This window comes from Mirounga angustirostris, unplaced genomic scaffold, assembly GCF_029215605.1.
Source record: "Mirounga angustirostris isolate CCGP_5_RB_7025 unplaced genomic scaffold, mMirAng1.0.hap1 SCAF_18, whole genome shotgun sequence".
NCBI lineage: Eukaryota > Metazoa > Chordata > Mammalia > Carnivora > Phocidae > Mirounga > Mirounga angustirostris.
Genome location: NW_026991726.1, coordinates 358,812 through 372,742, shown reverse-complemented (window position 1 = coordinate 372,742; position 13,931 = coordinate 358,812).

Genomic DNA, 13,931 nt, shown 5'->3' with positions numbered 1-13,931 from the left:
TTGTGCTCCAGGAGCCGGAGCCCACGGAGGCCGAGCCTGAGGCTGAGAAGCCCGGGGCTGGGTGCCCGTGGGTGTGTGCGGAAGGGTGGGGGCTGGCCCCACAGGGAGGAGCCCTCAGAGCCTGGTGTGGGGCCTGGAGCAACGACTGGGCTTAGAGCGCCCAGCGGGTGGACTGCGGTCGGGGAGACGCCCCGGGGAGGGCTCCTTCCTGGCTGCGGCTTCTCTGGGAGGCCCTGGGCTGGGTTCTGTCTCCACGGAGAGCAGGCTCGGGCTGAGCTTTGCTCCTCTCACAGCTGCTCCACCACCTGAGGAGCTAGAGCCGGTTCCAACTCCATCGGCAGCTCTGGACGGAGGGGTGGTGGCTGCGACTTCAGCAGGAGACCAGGAGCCGGCAGGTGACCCAGCACCCGCCCACGGAGAGCCTGACGGGGGCCAGGAAGGGCCTGCTGGAGAACCTGCCTCCGGAGAGCCTGCCCCTGTGCCTGCCAGAGCCGCCGCCCCTGCGCCTGCCCCGAACTGTGGCCCTGCTCCTGCCCCCGACCCAGCTCCTGCCCTGGATCCTGACCCATCCCTACCCCTGCCAGTGCCTCGGTTCTTGCCCCTGACCCAGATACTGCACCGGTTCCTGTACGTGCCAGTGTGGCAGACCCTGTCCCTCCCCTTGCACCTGCCCCCTCCCCTCCCCCGGCTTGTGCTCCTGTTCCGGCCCCTGCCCCAACTCCTGCCACTTCCCCTGCCCCTGCCCCTGCTAGAGCCAATATCCCATCTCCTGACCCACCTCCTGCCCCTGCACCTGCCCCTTCCCCAGCACCTGCCTGTGCACCTGTTCTTGCCCCTGACCCAGCTCCTGACCCTGTACCAGCCCCTTCCCTTACCTGTGCAACTCTTCTTGCCCCTGATCCGGATCCTGACCCTGACCCAGCTCCTGCCCTGGATCCTGCCCCTTCCCTTGCCCCTGCCTGTGCGCCTATTCTTGCCCCTGACCCGGGTACTGCCCCTGCCCCTGCCTGTGGTCCTGTTCCTGTCCCTGACCCACCTCCTGCCCCTGCACCTGCCCCTTCCCCTGCCTGTGTTCCTGTTCTTGCCCCGGACCAAGCTCCTGCCCTGGATCCTGCCCCTTCCTCCTGCCCCTGCCTGTATTCCTGTTCTTGCCCTTGACACGGCTTCTGCCCCTGCAACTGTCCCTTCCCCAGCCCCTCCCTGTGCTCCTATCCTTGCCTCTGACCCAGCTCCTTCCCCTTTCCCTACCCGTTTCCCTGCCCCAGCGTGTGCGCCCATTCCTGCCCCTGGCCCACCCCCTGCCCCTGCACCTGTCCCTTCCTCTGCCTGTGTCCCTGTTCCGGCCCCTGCCAGAGCCGATGACCCTTCCACTGCCTGTGTCCCTGTTCCTGCCCCTGCCAGAGCCGATGCCCCTACCCCTGCCTGCGTCCTTGTTCCTGCCCCTGCCCCTGCCAGAGTCGATGCCCCTTCTCCTGCCAGTGTCCCTCTTCCTGCCCCTGCCAGATCCGATGCCCCTTCCCCTGCCTGCATCCCAGTTCTTGCCCCTGCCCCTGCCAGAGCTGATGCCCCTTCCCCTGCCTGTGTCCCTGTTCCTGCCCCTGCCAGAGCCAATGCCCCTCCCCGTGCCGGTGTCCCTGTTCCTGCCCCTGCCCCTGCCAGAGCCGATGCACCTTCCCCTGCCTTCCAGGGCCGCTGCCCCTTCCCCTGGCACTGCCTGTGCTCCTCTACTTGCCCCTGACCCAGCTCTTACCGTGGATCCTGCCCCTGGCCCTGCTCTTGTGTCTGGCCCTGCCCTTGCATCTGGCCCTGCCCCTCCTCCTGCTCCTGCAGGGCTCCCACAACCACATCCAGAGCCCACATCCTCACGGGGAGAGGTCCTTGTACAATTACCCTTAGCTCCATCACCCGACCCCGATGCCCCGCCAGATTGTTTCATCCCCTCCCCCTATGTTCTTTCTCTCTGGTTCGTATTAACAGTTCTATTCTCTTTCCATGTCCTATATGCTGTTTATTATTTATTTTAAATAAAATTCATTGATTTCAGTTGAACAAGTCCTGAGCATCAAGTACATTCCCAACGCTGGGCCACCACACCACAGAACATGGCTGTGGAATATCTGCTTCCCCAAAGGAGTCCCCGAACCAGAAGGCCTCCCTGGAAACCCCTAAGCTGCTTCCTCTCTCTGTTCCTTTACCTGTTCTGGAGGTTTCCTGTACGTGGGATCATACAGTATGGGCCTTTGTGTCTGCCCCCCTATTTTCAAAGGGGACTCCTTCTTTTCTGTGTTGACTTGACATAGAATTTCCCTTATTGGATGTTGAAATCCCCGATGGATTACAGATGAGATATAACCATAGAGCCCCCTTTGGTAAATATGGACACAATCTCGGGGCGGAGACCCTTGTTCCTGCTGGGACACCTCAGCCTGACCCCAGACAAGAAAGGGCTGGTTCCTCCTGTGACCCACAGAGAAACCAGGGAAATGCAGAAAGCTGGAAGACACACCCCAAAGGGCCAAAGCATTGCTCACAAGCCAAGGCCACAGAAAGGTTTCCCATGCCTCTGGTCCAAACCATGCTCCAAGTCACTGGGTTCCACAGGGACAGAGACGAAATGCATGCAAGTCCAAGGGGAGGGGGAAAGGCATGGGGGCAGTCAGAGATGCAGGAGCTCCCGGGGAAGGACTCTGGCAAAGGAAACCCTATGGAGGCAGCACTGGTCACCCTCAGACTGGCAGGTGTCTGGTCTGGGGACCAGCAGCCCTGGCGAGAACGTGAGGAAACGGAGGTCCCCGGGAGAGAAGGGTGACGGGCACCCCTGTCTGGGAGAACAGTGAGCAGCACCCATCCCAGGCCACAGGTGCACCCATCACCTAGCGTGGGCAGCTCACTCCCACCGTGTCGAAGGGAACACCGTGTCCATCAACCTCTCTTTGCAACAGAATCCATAAAGTGGAGTTTCTGGGTCAACACGTATACAGTGTTGAAGGTACAAGCCTCAATTTCCAACATCCCAGGTCTGCTTGTCCACCTTGAGCCTTGTTTGGGAAGCAGGGGTGGGGATCCCTGGGGCTGTGACCTGTGGGAGGGGTGGGGAGGGGGAGCTCTGAGTGGAGTGACCAAGGTACCCGCGGTGACCTGCGCAGCAGGGACCCTCCCGCTCCCAGCCCCTCTCCGGACCTCGTGCACGATGGCGAGGGTGTGACGGTGAAGGTGCTGGCCCTTGGCTGGCGAGTTCCCTAGCTGGTGCTGGAACTGCTCAAGCTCCAAACCGGGCTCTGATCCCAGAGGTGGCGCGAGAGCCGAAGCTGCAGCTGCCCCAGTCTCGGGAGCTGCGGCACGCATCGGGGGAGGACCTGGCTCGAGCTCTGGGGCAGGTGCTGGAGCTGAATCCCCCTCCAGAGATGATCCAGACCCGGTTCCGCACTTGGATAGGGCTCTTGAACCCACGAACGGCTTTTCTCCCCTGCCCACTTCATGGATGACAAAACTCGGGACGGTGACGGGACCGGCTACATGGGGGTAATGGCTACGGGGGGATTCAGACCAAGGATCCTGCATCCCCTTCACCACGCGCCCCACGCGGGTCGGTCCTGAGCTGCCAGACGGGGACAAGGGCCTGACCCGCTGCTCCCGGCAGCTGCCCCCAGCTGAGCAGAGACACTTGCCGGGGACCTGAAGTCCTCGTTTGACCTCTGTTCCGGCCAGCCCCACGTGAGCAGGGACCGTGCTTCCTCACCGCTGGGTCGCCAACCCCCAGAACAGTGCCTGGGAGGTGGTAGCACTTCACAGTTTAGTGAGTCAGTGGGATTCCCCCAGCAGCCCCGGCATGCGGGGTATGTTGTTACACATGAGAGGTCTGGGCCACAGACTCTTGTGTTCACGCTTTCTTCCACGCGGGCATCACCCACACCTGTGTCTGTTCGCTGGAATGCAGAAGGGACCCCCAGACACCCTCCCTGCCCTCGGAGCTCACAGCCTAACCGGTGGGTCAGCATCCCACCCACGGTCAGCAAGTGGGCGATACAGAGCTAGAGCACCTCGAGCACGAGACCTTGCACGAGCCGTGGGGCAGCTAAGATCTCGAACCATCTGACGCACCAGAACGTGCCCCGGCGCTGACTCGAGCCAGCCATGGAAGCAGCTCGAGAGCCTGAGTCAGGGCCCCGCACACTAGAGCCCCTCCAGCTCCGACCCGCAGTCCCCCTCCGGAGGCAAAATCACCTCCGGGGTGAATTCCAGAGCAGAGCCACCTCCACACCAGTTCTCCCACCCGATCCGGCACCACTGGCAGAGTGAGAGGCAGCCCGAGAACGAGAGCCAGGTCCCGAGGCAGCTCAGCGCTGCTGGGGGAGGCCGGTTTCCTCTGACAAGGCACAGGGACGGGCTGTGGGGATCAGCACAGGGTGATCCCCCTGGCAGGGTGGTGATCTTCTCTCCCCCTGCTGCTTCGGCACCATCTCGAGACGGAGAACTGGCCTCTGCCCCGGGGCCGGTCACCGCTGCAGAGTCGACGCGGCTGCAGAAGCAGCTACAGACCCAAAGCCCACTGCAGAGCTCGAGGCATTTCCATGTCCTGCTGCGGGGCCTTCGCCAGGAGCTCGGGAGCTGGAGCCACGTGTGCCCCAGTGGGAGGAAGCCCCTGGACCTACGGCTCCATCACCGACTGCAGAGCTAGAGCCAAGGCAAGACTCCGAGCTGGACCGGCTCCACAGTCAGCTCCGGCGGCACCTCCGACCTGGAACCAGCGCTGGCTCCCCCTGCAGAGCTAGGGCCAGTGGGAGCAAGACCCAATCCAGCACCAGCTACAGCCAGCTCCGGCCCCACCTCCCGGAGCAGCTGATGAGCTCCAACCAGGGCCAGTTCCAGCACCAGAGTCGGCCTGTCCTCACCAGCAAACGCATTCCTTTTCTTCTCTTTTGGCTTTGGTTTCTTTTCATGTCTCCAGGTATATTTGTAGCTTAAGATAAAATAAACTTTATCTTTTTAAACATTTCAAAGTGTGCAAACCACTGTTATCAACTCCATTTCCCATGCTGGCACCATCACCCTATCTGTCGCAGAACATTTAATGCCCTGGAGAGAAACCCCGCACCCTCTGAGCAGGCAGTCACTGGCCATTCCCCATCCCCCTGCTCCCAGGCAACCACTGATCTGGCACCTGTCATTTACCTGGGACGAATTTTTCATACACGTGGGATCATACCGTATGTGGTATTTGGGGTCTAGTTTCTTCCACTGAGTAGGATGTTTTCGAAGTTCACCCACGTGATAGCGTGTATCACTACTTCATTCCTGGCGTGGCTGAATGAATCCCATTGTATGAACAGACCACGTTGTGTTTGTCCATTCAAGTGTGGGTGCACCTGTGGGTTATTTTCATCTTTCGGTTATTGTCCAGAGTGCTGCTACAAAGACTTACGTGCAGGCTGTTTTTAGAGGGCCTGTATTCCATTCTTCTGTTTAGAGAATAAGTGGAGTTCAGCCAAATGAGAACAGTATGCTCAACGTGTGGACGACGTGCCACACCCTTTGCCACAGTGGCTCCGCCATATTACATCTCCCCCAGCAATGGAGGAGGCTTCTGTTTCCCCAGATCCTCTCCGACACTTGTTATTTCTGCTTATTCACTCGAGCCCCTCTTCCTGGGTGGGGGAAGGCATGTGACTGTGGTGTTGGCTTGCATTTCCTACGACCTCATGAAGAAAATCGCCCCATGTGCTCACTGGGTCGTCTGACTATCTTCTTTGGAGAAATGTCTATTATTTTCAGTGCGGTTGTTTAGGTTCTTAAGTTGGAGGAGTTTTGTACACATTCTAGATGCAAGACTCGTATGAGATTTGCAAGTATTTCCTACCATTCTTTGGGTTTCCTTACATCCTCTTGAGATTACCCTTTCATTCACAAAAGTTGTTAGCAACATTGAAGTCCAGTGTCTCTGTTTTCTCTGTTGTTGCTTGGGCTTCTGGTGCCATACAAGAGACACCATATTGCCAAATCCAAGGGAAAGAAGATCTGCCCCTAGGTGCTCTTAGTTTCCTTCTGAGTGTTAAGAATTATCGCTCTTAAAGTTCATTCTTGGATCCATGTGGAGTTCATTTTTTATAGGGTGGAAGGGAATGCTCTGACTTCACTCCTTCGTATGTGGATATCCGGTTTCTCAACACCGTTTGTTGGAGACACTGTTTTTGCCTCATTGAATGATCTTGGTCTCCGTGTTCGAAAACAACTGACTGTACATGTATGTATTCCTTGATTCTCAGCACTATCCCATTGATCCATATGTGTTGGTCTTCTCTGCTCATACCTTTCGGGAAATATTATAATCTCGTACAGAGTTTTTCCAATTCTAAGGATTATTTGCATAGAAGATCATGTCATATATAAATAAACATTTTCTTCTTCCGTTCCATTTGTGAGCTTTTAGTAACTAATCTTGTATAATTTCTCTGACCAAACTTCCATGACAATATGGAAATGAAGTGGTGGACATGGGCATCCTTGACTTTTTGGGGATTTTAAGGAGAAAACTCTCAGTCTTTCACCACAGAGAATGATATACATATGAGTTATTTTTCATAAATATCCTTTATCATACTTTTTAAAGAATTATTTATTTATTTATTTATTTATTTATTTATTTATTTATTTATTTAAGAGCATGCAAACCCAGGAGTGGGGAGGGGCAGAGGGAGAGAATCTCCAAGCAGACTCCCGACTGAGTGCAGAACCCTCGCTGGAGCTCAATCTGAAGACTCTTGAGATCATGACCTGAGCCCAAACCAAGAGTCGGACACTCAACCCACTGAGCCACCCAGGCACCTCTCCTTTATCACAATTTAACCTTCTATTTCTATTTTATTGAGAACACTTGTTATGAAAAGGTTTGGATTTTGTCAAAGCTTATCCTACAACAATTTACATGATCATGTTTCTTCTGGATGTGGTCTAGGACACTGATTAGCTACGTCGAACAGCCTTTGCATTCCCGGTGTAAATCACACTTGGTCATGATGTAGAGTCCTGTGAATGTGCTGCTAGATTCTGTCTGCTAGAATTCTGTTGAGGATTTTTGCCTCGCTCTTCATAATGGATTTTGGCCTGCAACTGTCTTTTCTTGTAAGGTCTTTGTCAGTCTTTGGAATCGGGACAATGCTGGCATTCTAGGGTGACGTGGGAAGTGTTCCCTCCTCTTGTACTTTTTTCAGACTTTCAGAAGGATTGGTATTCTGTCTTCTTTAAACGTGTGGGACAAATCAGCAGGGAACGCATCAGGTTCTGGACTTTTCATTCTTGGGAAGTTCTCATGACTGCTTCAGTCTATTTACTTATTATAGGTCTGCTCAGGGTTTCCATTTCTTCTGGAGTCACTTTGGTAGTTTGTGTGCTTCTCAGAATGATCTGCTTCATCTCAGGGAGCCAATTGGTTGGTATAAAGTGGTTCCATTTTTGTCTCTTTGTCAATTTTGGTAAATCTGCAAAAGAAAGAACTGTTGTTTTCACTGATTTTTCTCACGTGCTCTTCTCTTCCATGTATCTCTGCCCTAATCTTCATAGTTTCCTTTGCTCTACTAACTTTGATCTTCTCCTTCGACTGAACCAGAGGAACCTTCGAACTGTTCCAGATGCCAGCCAGCCAGAGGGCCATTGTCTAGGTCTGGGTTGTTGGGTAGAGAAGCAATACAGACTGGAGTGGATCAGGCTACCTGGGCAATTTCTACCTCACCTGGCATTCCAGGTCACCCCCAGACCGTCATTTCAGGCAGAAGCTCTCCTCCTGCCAGGCATGATGCCCAGCAACAGACTGACCTGAATTCCCATGAAGCACTCACGACTTGAGGGGCCTTCTGTGCTCTAGGAACAAGCAGACTAGGTGAATTTGGCCAAGGAGCACTGCCCATGAGCAGAAAACCTGCATAGCTCAGGGCACTGTCTTCTGTGTGCTTCCTTCACACCTTCCCATGTGTGGGTCACAGCCACCTGTGCCCATGGACACCCTAGAGCACCCATTCACCCAGGGTGTCGGATCAATGCAAAGTCAGCCCTTCAATTCTGCCACCACACCCCCAACACAACACCCAAGACCAAAAGGAGCGCTCACTCCAAGTCCTGGGACCAGCTCAGATGCAGCCCCTACCTGCGCAGCAGGGACATCGCCTACCCGCTCTGCATTCTCCTCCAGCCCGATGTAGATGTAGACGACGTTAGTGTGGGTTTTGTCCCAGGATCCCTGATGGCCAGGAAAAGGAGGTGACTGTCCCACCCTTTCTCCCTGACAGACATCCCTTCCTGGAGCCTGGGTCCCCACTCCACAGCCACAAGGGGCCAAGAAGACTCAGTCTCTAGCAGCTTCTGGGCTAGATGCTGACCACAGTTGCCTTACACAGTCTGGTGTTTCTGCTGGCCTTGCCGTTCCTCAAGTTCCGGAGTTGACCTCCCAGTCGTCGCTGGAGACCTCAGGCATCATCTCAGCCTCTGTCAGCACCTCCCCCTCCTCAGCGTCCATCACATCTGTGGCAGCCTCGGACTCACACGAGCGCCGTGTCTCGGGGTCTGCAACCACGGCTCCTCCCTGCCGCTCTCCATGCAGCAGGTGGGCGCCGCTGCCTCAACCCCATCAGCCTGGACATGAAGATCGGCACCATGTCCAAGAGCATCCTGCTGAACTGGGCACGTGGGGCGTCCCTTTGGTCTCCTGACTCAGACGTCTCTGAGTAGTGACCTCACGGGAACAGCTAGCTACTCTGACAAGAAGCCAACTCTGGACCTTCCAGGCAGCATGCCCAGGCCTGGAAGGACACAGACGACCACCACGGCCCCCACTCTACACAGGAGGAAACTGCGGCAGCCTCCTCACCTCCGGCTGGTGCTTGCTTGGTGATCCATGCTTGGGTGGGGACAATAACATGCCCACCAAGCTCCTTCTAAATCTACGATGCTTTGGCTCTGGTAAGACTGCCCGGATTGTGTCCCGTGAACCCCCCAACCCTCAGTGTCCCCTGACTCCTTGCCCAATATCCAGAGAGCCCTGCGTGATCTGGTCTAGACTTGCTCCCAGTGTGCACCCCTCAGCCCACTCCAGCCTCTGTAGGGCTTTCGTCCCCCAGGGAGCCCGGCAGGAATTTGCCCCTCAGAACCACTGCCGTCCCTCCCCATGTCCCCCATCCAGGATGGCCTCACCTCCAAGCCTGGGCTCAAAGGCTCCTTCCTCTGGCTCTTCTGTAAGCTCAGGCTTTGGGTCAGATTGACATGGGTTCAAACCCACAGCAGGGCCATGTCACAGCCCTGTGACTGGCAAGCTCCTGTGGGAACTCCTGGGACCTCCGTTTTCTACTTTGGAGATGGGGTCAGTGACTCCCACCTCAGGAGGACGGGTTGGGGTTGAAAGCAGGGAGATGAAGGTGTTTGAGTGCCGGATTTTGGGGAGAGGGGCTGCTGCCAGGAAGACAGGGGGAGGGGATGTAGAGGAGGAAAAGGCGGCCTGACCTCCTCCCTGCCACACGTGTCCCCATCACCCTCCCCTGACCCCCCCGCCATGCACTGAGACAAACACTGAAGTGGAACGTGGGGGCCAGGACGGCAGCGGGGGTATATTTCATTTCTCTCTAGTCCCCAGGTCTCCATGTCCACTCAGTCCAGCGGCCCTGCCTGGCGGGACTGGGTCTGGCCCCCGGCCTAAGAGGATGTGAGGGTCAATGAGCAGGCAGTGGAGATCGGGACACGGAGGACCAAGGCCACAGCCAGCCCCTCGGGGTTGTGCAGGCCTGCTGGCAGGTGGGGTCCCGCGCAGGCGCCGTCTGCTGGGCCGTGTGCGCCTGCGCAGGATCCACCTGCCTCCGACCCACCGTTGGTGGGAGGGCCCCGCCCACCCAGAGTGCACCTGCGCCACGTCCACCCAAAAGTTGGGAGCCGACCGGCCATGCCGAGCCACGCTAATGAAGGTCCTCCTCCAAGCCCTCATGGGACAGTCGGCAAACTGAGGGCAGGAGAGGCAGGGACTGGCCTGGGACCCACCAGCTGAGCAGAGGCTAGAGGAACAGGGAGGGTTCCAGCTTCTGAGGCCAAGCTTCACCTCGCAGGGGGTTTCCTTTGGGAACGAAGGCCCCTCAGATCTGGGGGACCCCTGCCCACACTCCCATGTGGGGCCCTCTCTTTTGGTCATCCTCGCGCGGGCACACGTACGCACAAGGCTCTCTGCCTGTGCACATGCGCGTGCACACACACACACTCACACACACACACACACACACACAAGCTCCCCATGGGCGTCCAAGGGGGCGTGCAACCTGGAGGGGACAAGGGGGAAAGAAGGAGGAGGTTGGAGGCAGCTGGGCCGTGGGCTGTGGGCATTATCTCCTGGGAACATGCCCGGGGCCGTAGCATGGGGCTCGGGGCAGACATGCCAGGCTGATGGCCAGGGCGTCCCCAAGATGCCCAAGGGCTGTCACAGGCACCCACATTCTAGAGACAGCCCCCTTCCTACTCAGTTCACTTGGCTGGAGATGCTGCAATCCTGCTGTATCCCGATGTCCCCAGGATGTGGTCTCAGCAAAGCCGACAGTGAGAGCCGTTGCCTACACTGCAGACCTGGGGTCAGGTCCCACCCCTGACACCTCTGGCCATTTGCCTGGAGGGGCCCAAAGGGAACACAGGGAGGCCAAGAGCCAGCCAGGCCAGCCAGACACCGCTGTGATCCGACCGTCCAGCCCAGCGCCCCTCTGTCTGTGTGTGTGTGTGCAGAGGTCTCGGGCAGGGTAGCCCACCCTGAGCAGGAGCAGGGTGATGAGGGGTCAGATGCCTGGTGGGTGGATCATGTTGACACCCCGGGTCAAGGCTGGCTGGGTGGGACGGGGTGTGCTGGGGCGGCCTCCTTCTCCCCAGGTTTGATCCGGAGACCTGTCGATACATGTCACTGCACCCCGGGCGCAGGGCTGTGCCCACACGGGGCTGTGTCTGATCTGGGGGCAAAAGTGGGGCTGGGCAGGAGGACGGTGAGGACGGCCGGGCAGGGCTGTGATGCCTCCGGGCCGGGCGCCGCTCACTGTCTTTGCAGAGCCCCATGGAAGAAATTGGGGACAAGCTGGTCAACAGGAGCCTCACTCGACGGCTCCCCGGCGTGGGGCACGTGCACCAGGCAGTCGGTAAGGGCTGGTGAGGACTCAGGGGGAGTGGGGGAACGAGGGCGCTCCAGGACCGGGCTCGGGGAGGGCCGCAATGGTCTCCTGCCCCGACGCCATCCGGGACACTGACGACCCGGGGTGCCACGATGGCTGTGCCCCTTACGTGGCCTGATCTCAACCCAAAGGGTCTGGGCTGCTCCCTTCACAGACACACACAAACAGACACACACGCCAAACACACACACACACCCAGTCCTTCAAACACACACACACACACACACACACACACACACCTGGTCCTTCACACACAGACACACACACCCGGTCCAGCCCCAGCCTTGGCCGGGTACAAAATCACCCTTCACTTACGTGGACGATGATCCGAACCAACTTGGATATTCTGTTGCACTTCAGGACACGGACAGAAATAGTTTTGCAATTTCTGTGTTGTGAATTGTCCCTCCTTTACCACAGATCATCCCCACCGTGAACCTGAGTGGGCCCTGCCGCTGGGGGCGAGCCAGAGGCTGTGGGCGGTCCGTGCTGACAGCCTGAGGAAGCTGGTGGAGCTGGGCCAGGCCCTCTCCTGTGGCCCCTCTTCTGGAGCACCTCCCAGAGGAACGCCTCCCCAGCCCTTCCCACACCTGCTGCTCACCAAGGTGAGCAGGGCCCCCCGTCACGCTCGGAGGCTCCCCCTCACCTGCGGGCTCTGTGTCTCGGGCCTGGCACGTCCCCTCTCCGAACCTCAGGTGTCTCCTGGGGACCCTGCGTGCCACGAGGCCAGGCCCCACACACGGGGTTGCCGTCGGGCCTGTTGGGACCGCTCCCCGACCCTGTGGCCGGCCCACGGGGAGGGTCGCCTCGGGCTGAGGCGGTTCCTCTTCACCGTGAAGGAGCTCTCTGCCCCAAGCCTCCGTGTCCTGTGTCCCGGCAAAACCGCATTCCTGGCTGTGAGGAGGTTTCAGATTCCATCTGGGGCTCCCATCCTGGGTGGAGCCAGAGCAGGGATCCCTGGGGACTGGCAGAGGGGCCCCAGAGCCACTCAGACATCTGAAAGGTGCTGGCTGGGTTTCATCGACTCCACACATGGACAGGAAGCCCCTTCTAGACATTTTCCATAATTCAGGGAACAGGGCAGACAAATGTCCCTGCCCCGCGGGCCTCTTTCTAGGTGGGGGTCTGCCACTAAGCCTAGACGACAAAGCAGAGATGGGCACATGACGTTCCGTGGGACGCTCTGCCGGCCTCCTCTACATACGGATCCCTCTGTTCTCATTGTCCGAAGGATGACGGGCCCTAGGACGAAGAAGAGCCCTTGTCTTCGAGGTGGTGAGGGAACGCGGGGGACCGGTCAGGTGCGGAGCCATGGGTCTCGTGCACATCTGCGGCAGGGCTGGATCATGGTACAGGAGCTGTGGGCAGGTCGTCTGTTCACACCTGGCCATGACACACCTGGCTGGCCCTCTCGATGGGGAGGCCTGCGTGCCTGGAGCACCTGTCCCCCACCTACTCCTGGAGGAGCAGCCACGTTCAAGCCTTTCCATGTCCGACCCTCAGGGACAGTTGGGAACCTGGGTCAAGAGAGGCAGGGCCTGGCCCAGGACAACTGAGGGGCGCAGGGTCCAAGGAGCTGCTCTCCAATCCTAGGCCAGTCTCAACCCTCCCTTGAGGTTTGCTTTGGGTGTGAGAGCCCCTCAGATCCTCGGGAAGAGCTACCCAACCCGTCCCATGTGGGGACATGACCTTGGCATCCCCAGGCACGTAGAGGCACGTGCACCTGCACACCCACCCCCCCACACACACACCCCCCCACACACACACCACTCTGAATGCCCAGCTGGGGGTCAGAAGGGGAGGACACCCTGGCAGTGAGGTGGGTGACAGGGGGAAAAGAAGAAACAGGTTGCAGACAGCTGGGCCATGGGGCAGGGCATCAGGACTCCTGGCAAGGACCCAGATCCATAGCATGGGGAGGGGAGACAGGCCAGGCTGAGGGTCAGGGGTCCCCAAGGGGCCCAGGGGGGTTGCCAGGGAACTGGGAGAGGACAGGGTCTGGGTTCCGGTGTCCATCACCACCCTGAGCACTTGGAAGCAGGAAGAGATACCCACCCCCAAGTCCAGAGGGGCTACAGGACAAAGGCCTCAGCTTACTCTTCTGTCACTTGGGCTGTAGAGATGCAGTGTCCCTAGGGTTCCACAGGCTTGTGGGAGAGCCTGTTGGCCTTCGATCTCCATCCCCGACCCCCTGTGCTCCCAGTCCTGGGAAAATGCTTTGTAGTCCCTCGAGGTCTTTCGGAGCAGGGGACAGAATGGGGGCTTGGGGGGCTGAGGACCTGGGTACGCAGAACGTGGCAGAGCACTGACCACTAGTCTGGGGACCCAGGCCAAGACCCTCCTTGTTGCAACCTCCGGGTCTCCATTTGGAAGAGGTTCCAGATTCACTGCTCTGGTCTGGGTGACAAGGCCTTAGGAAGGAATGGAGCACCAGGACAGAAGAGGGAAACACGGACAAGGGAGGCTTCTGAGGTTTCTCACATCATCCCTGGAGTCCACAGATCCTGCTCCTGTGAGAGATACAGAGAAAGAGACAGAAACAGAGAAGGAGACAGAGAATGAACACACGACAGTGGGAACCAGAAGAAGTCACAGACATTCCTCCATCAGCTTGGAAATGACATCCCAGCATTTGGCCCCATTCTCTTCCTGAGAGGCCATCCTCCCTGGAGGGGAGGGGATTCCATAGGGATCTGTGAACAGGATTCAGGGATGCTGGGAGCCACTGGGGGACTGCTCAGCACATGGGCACAGATG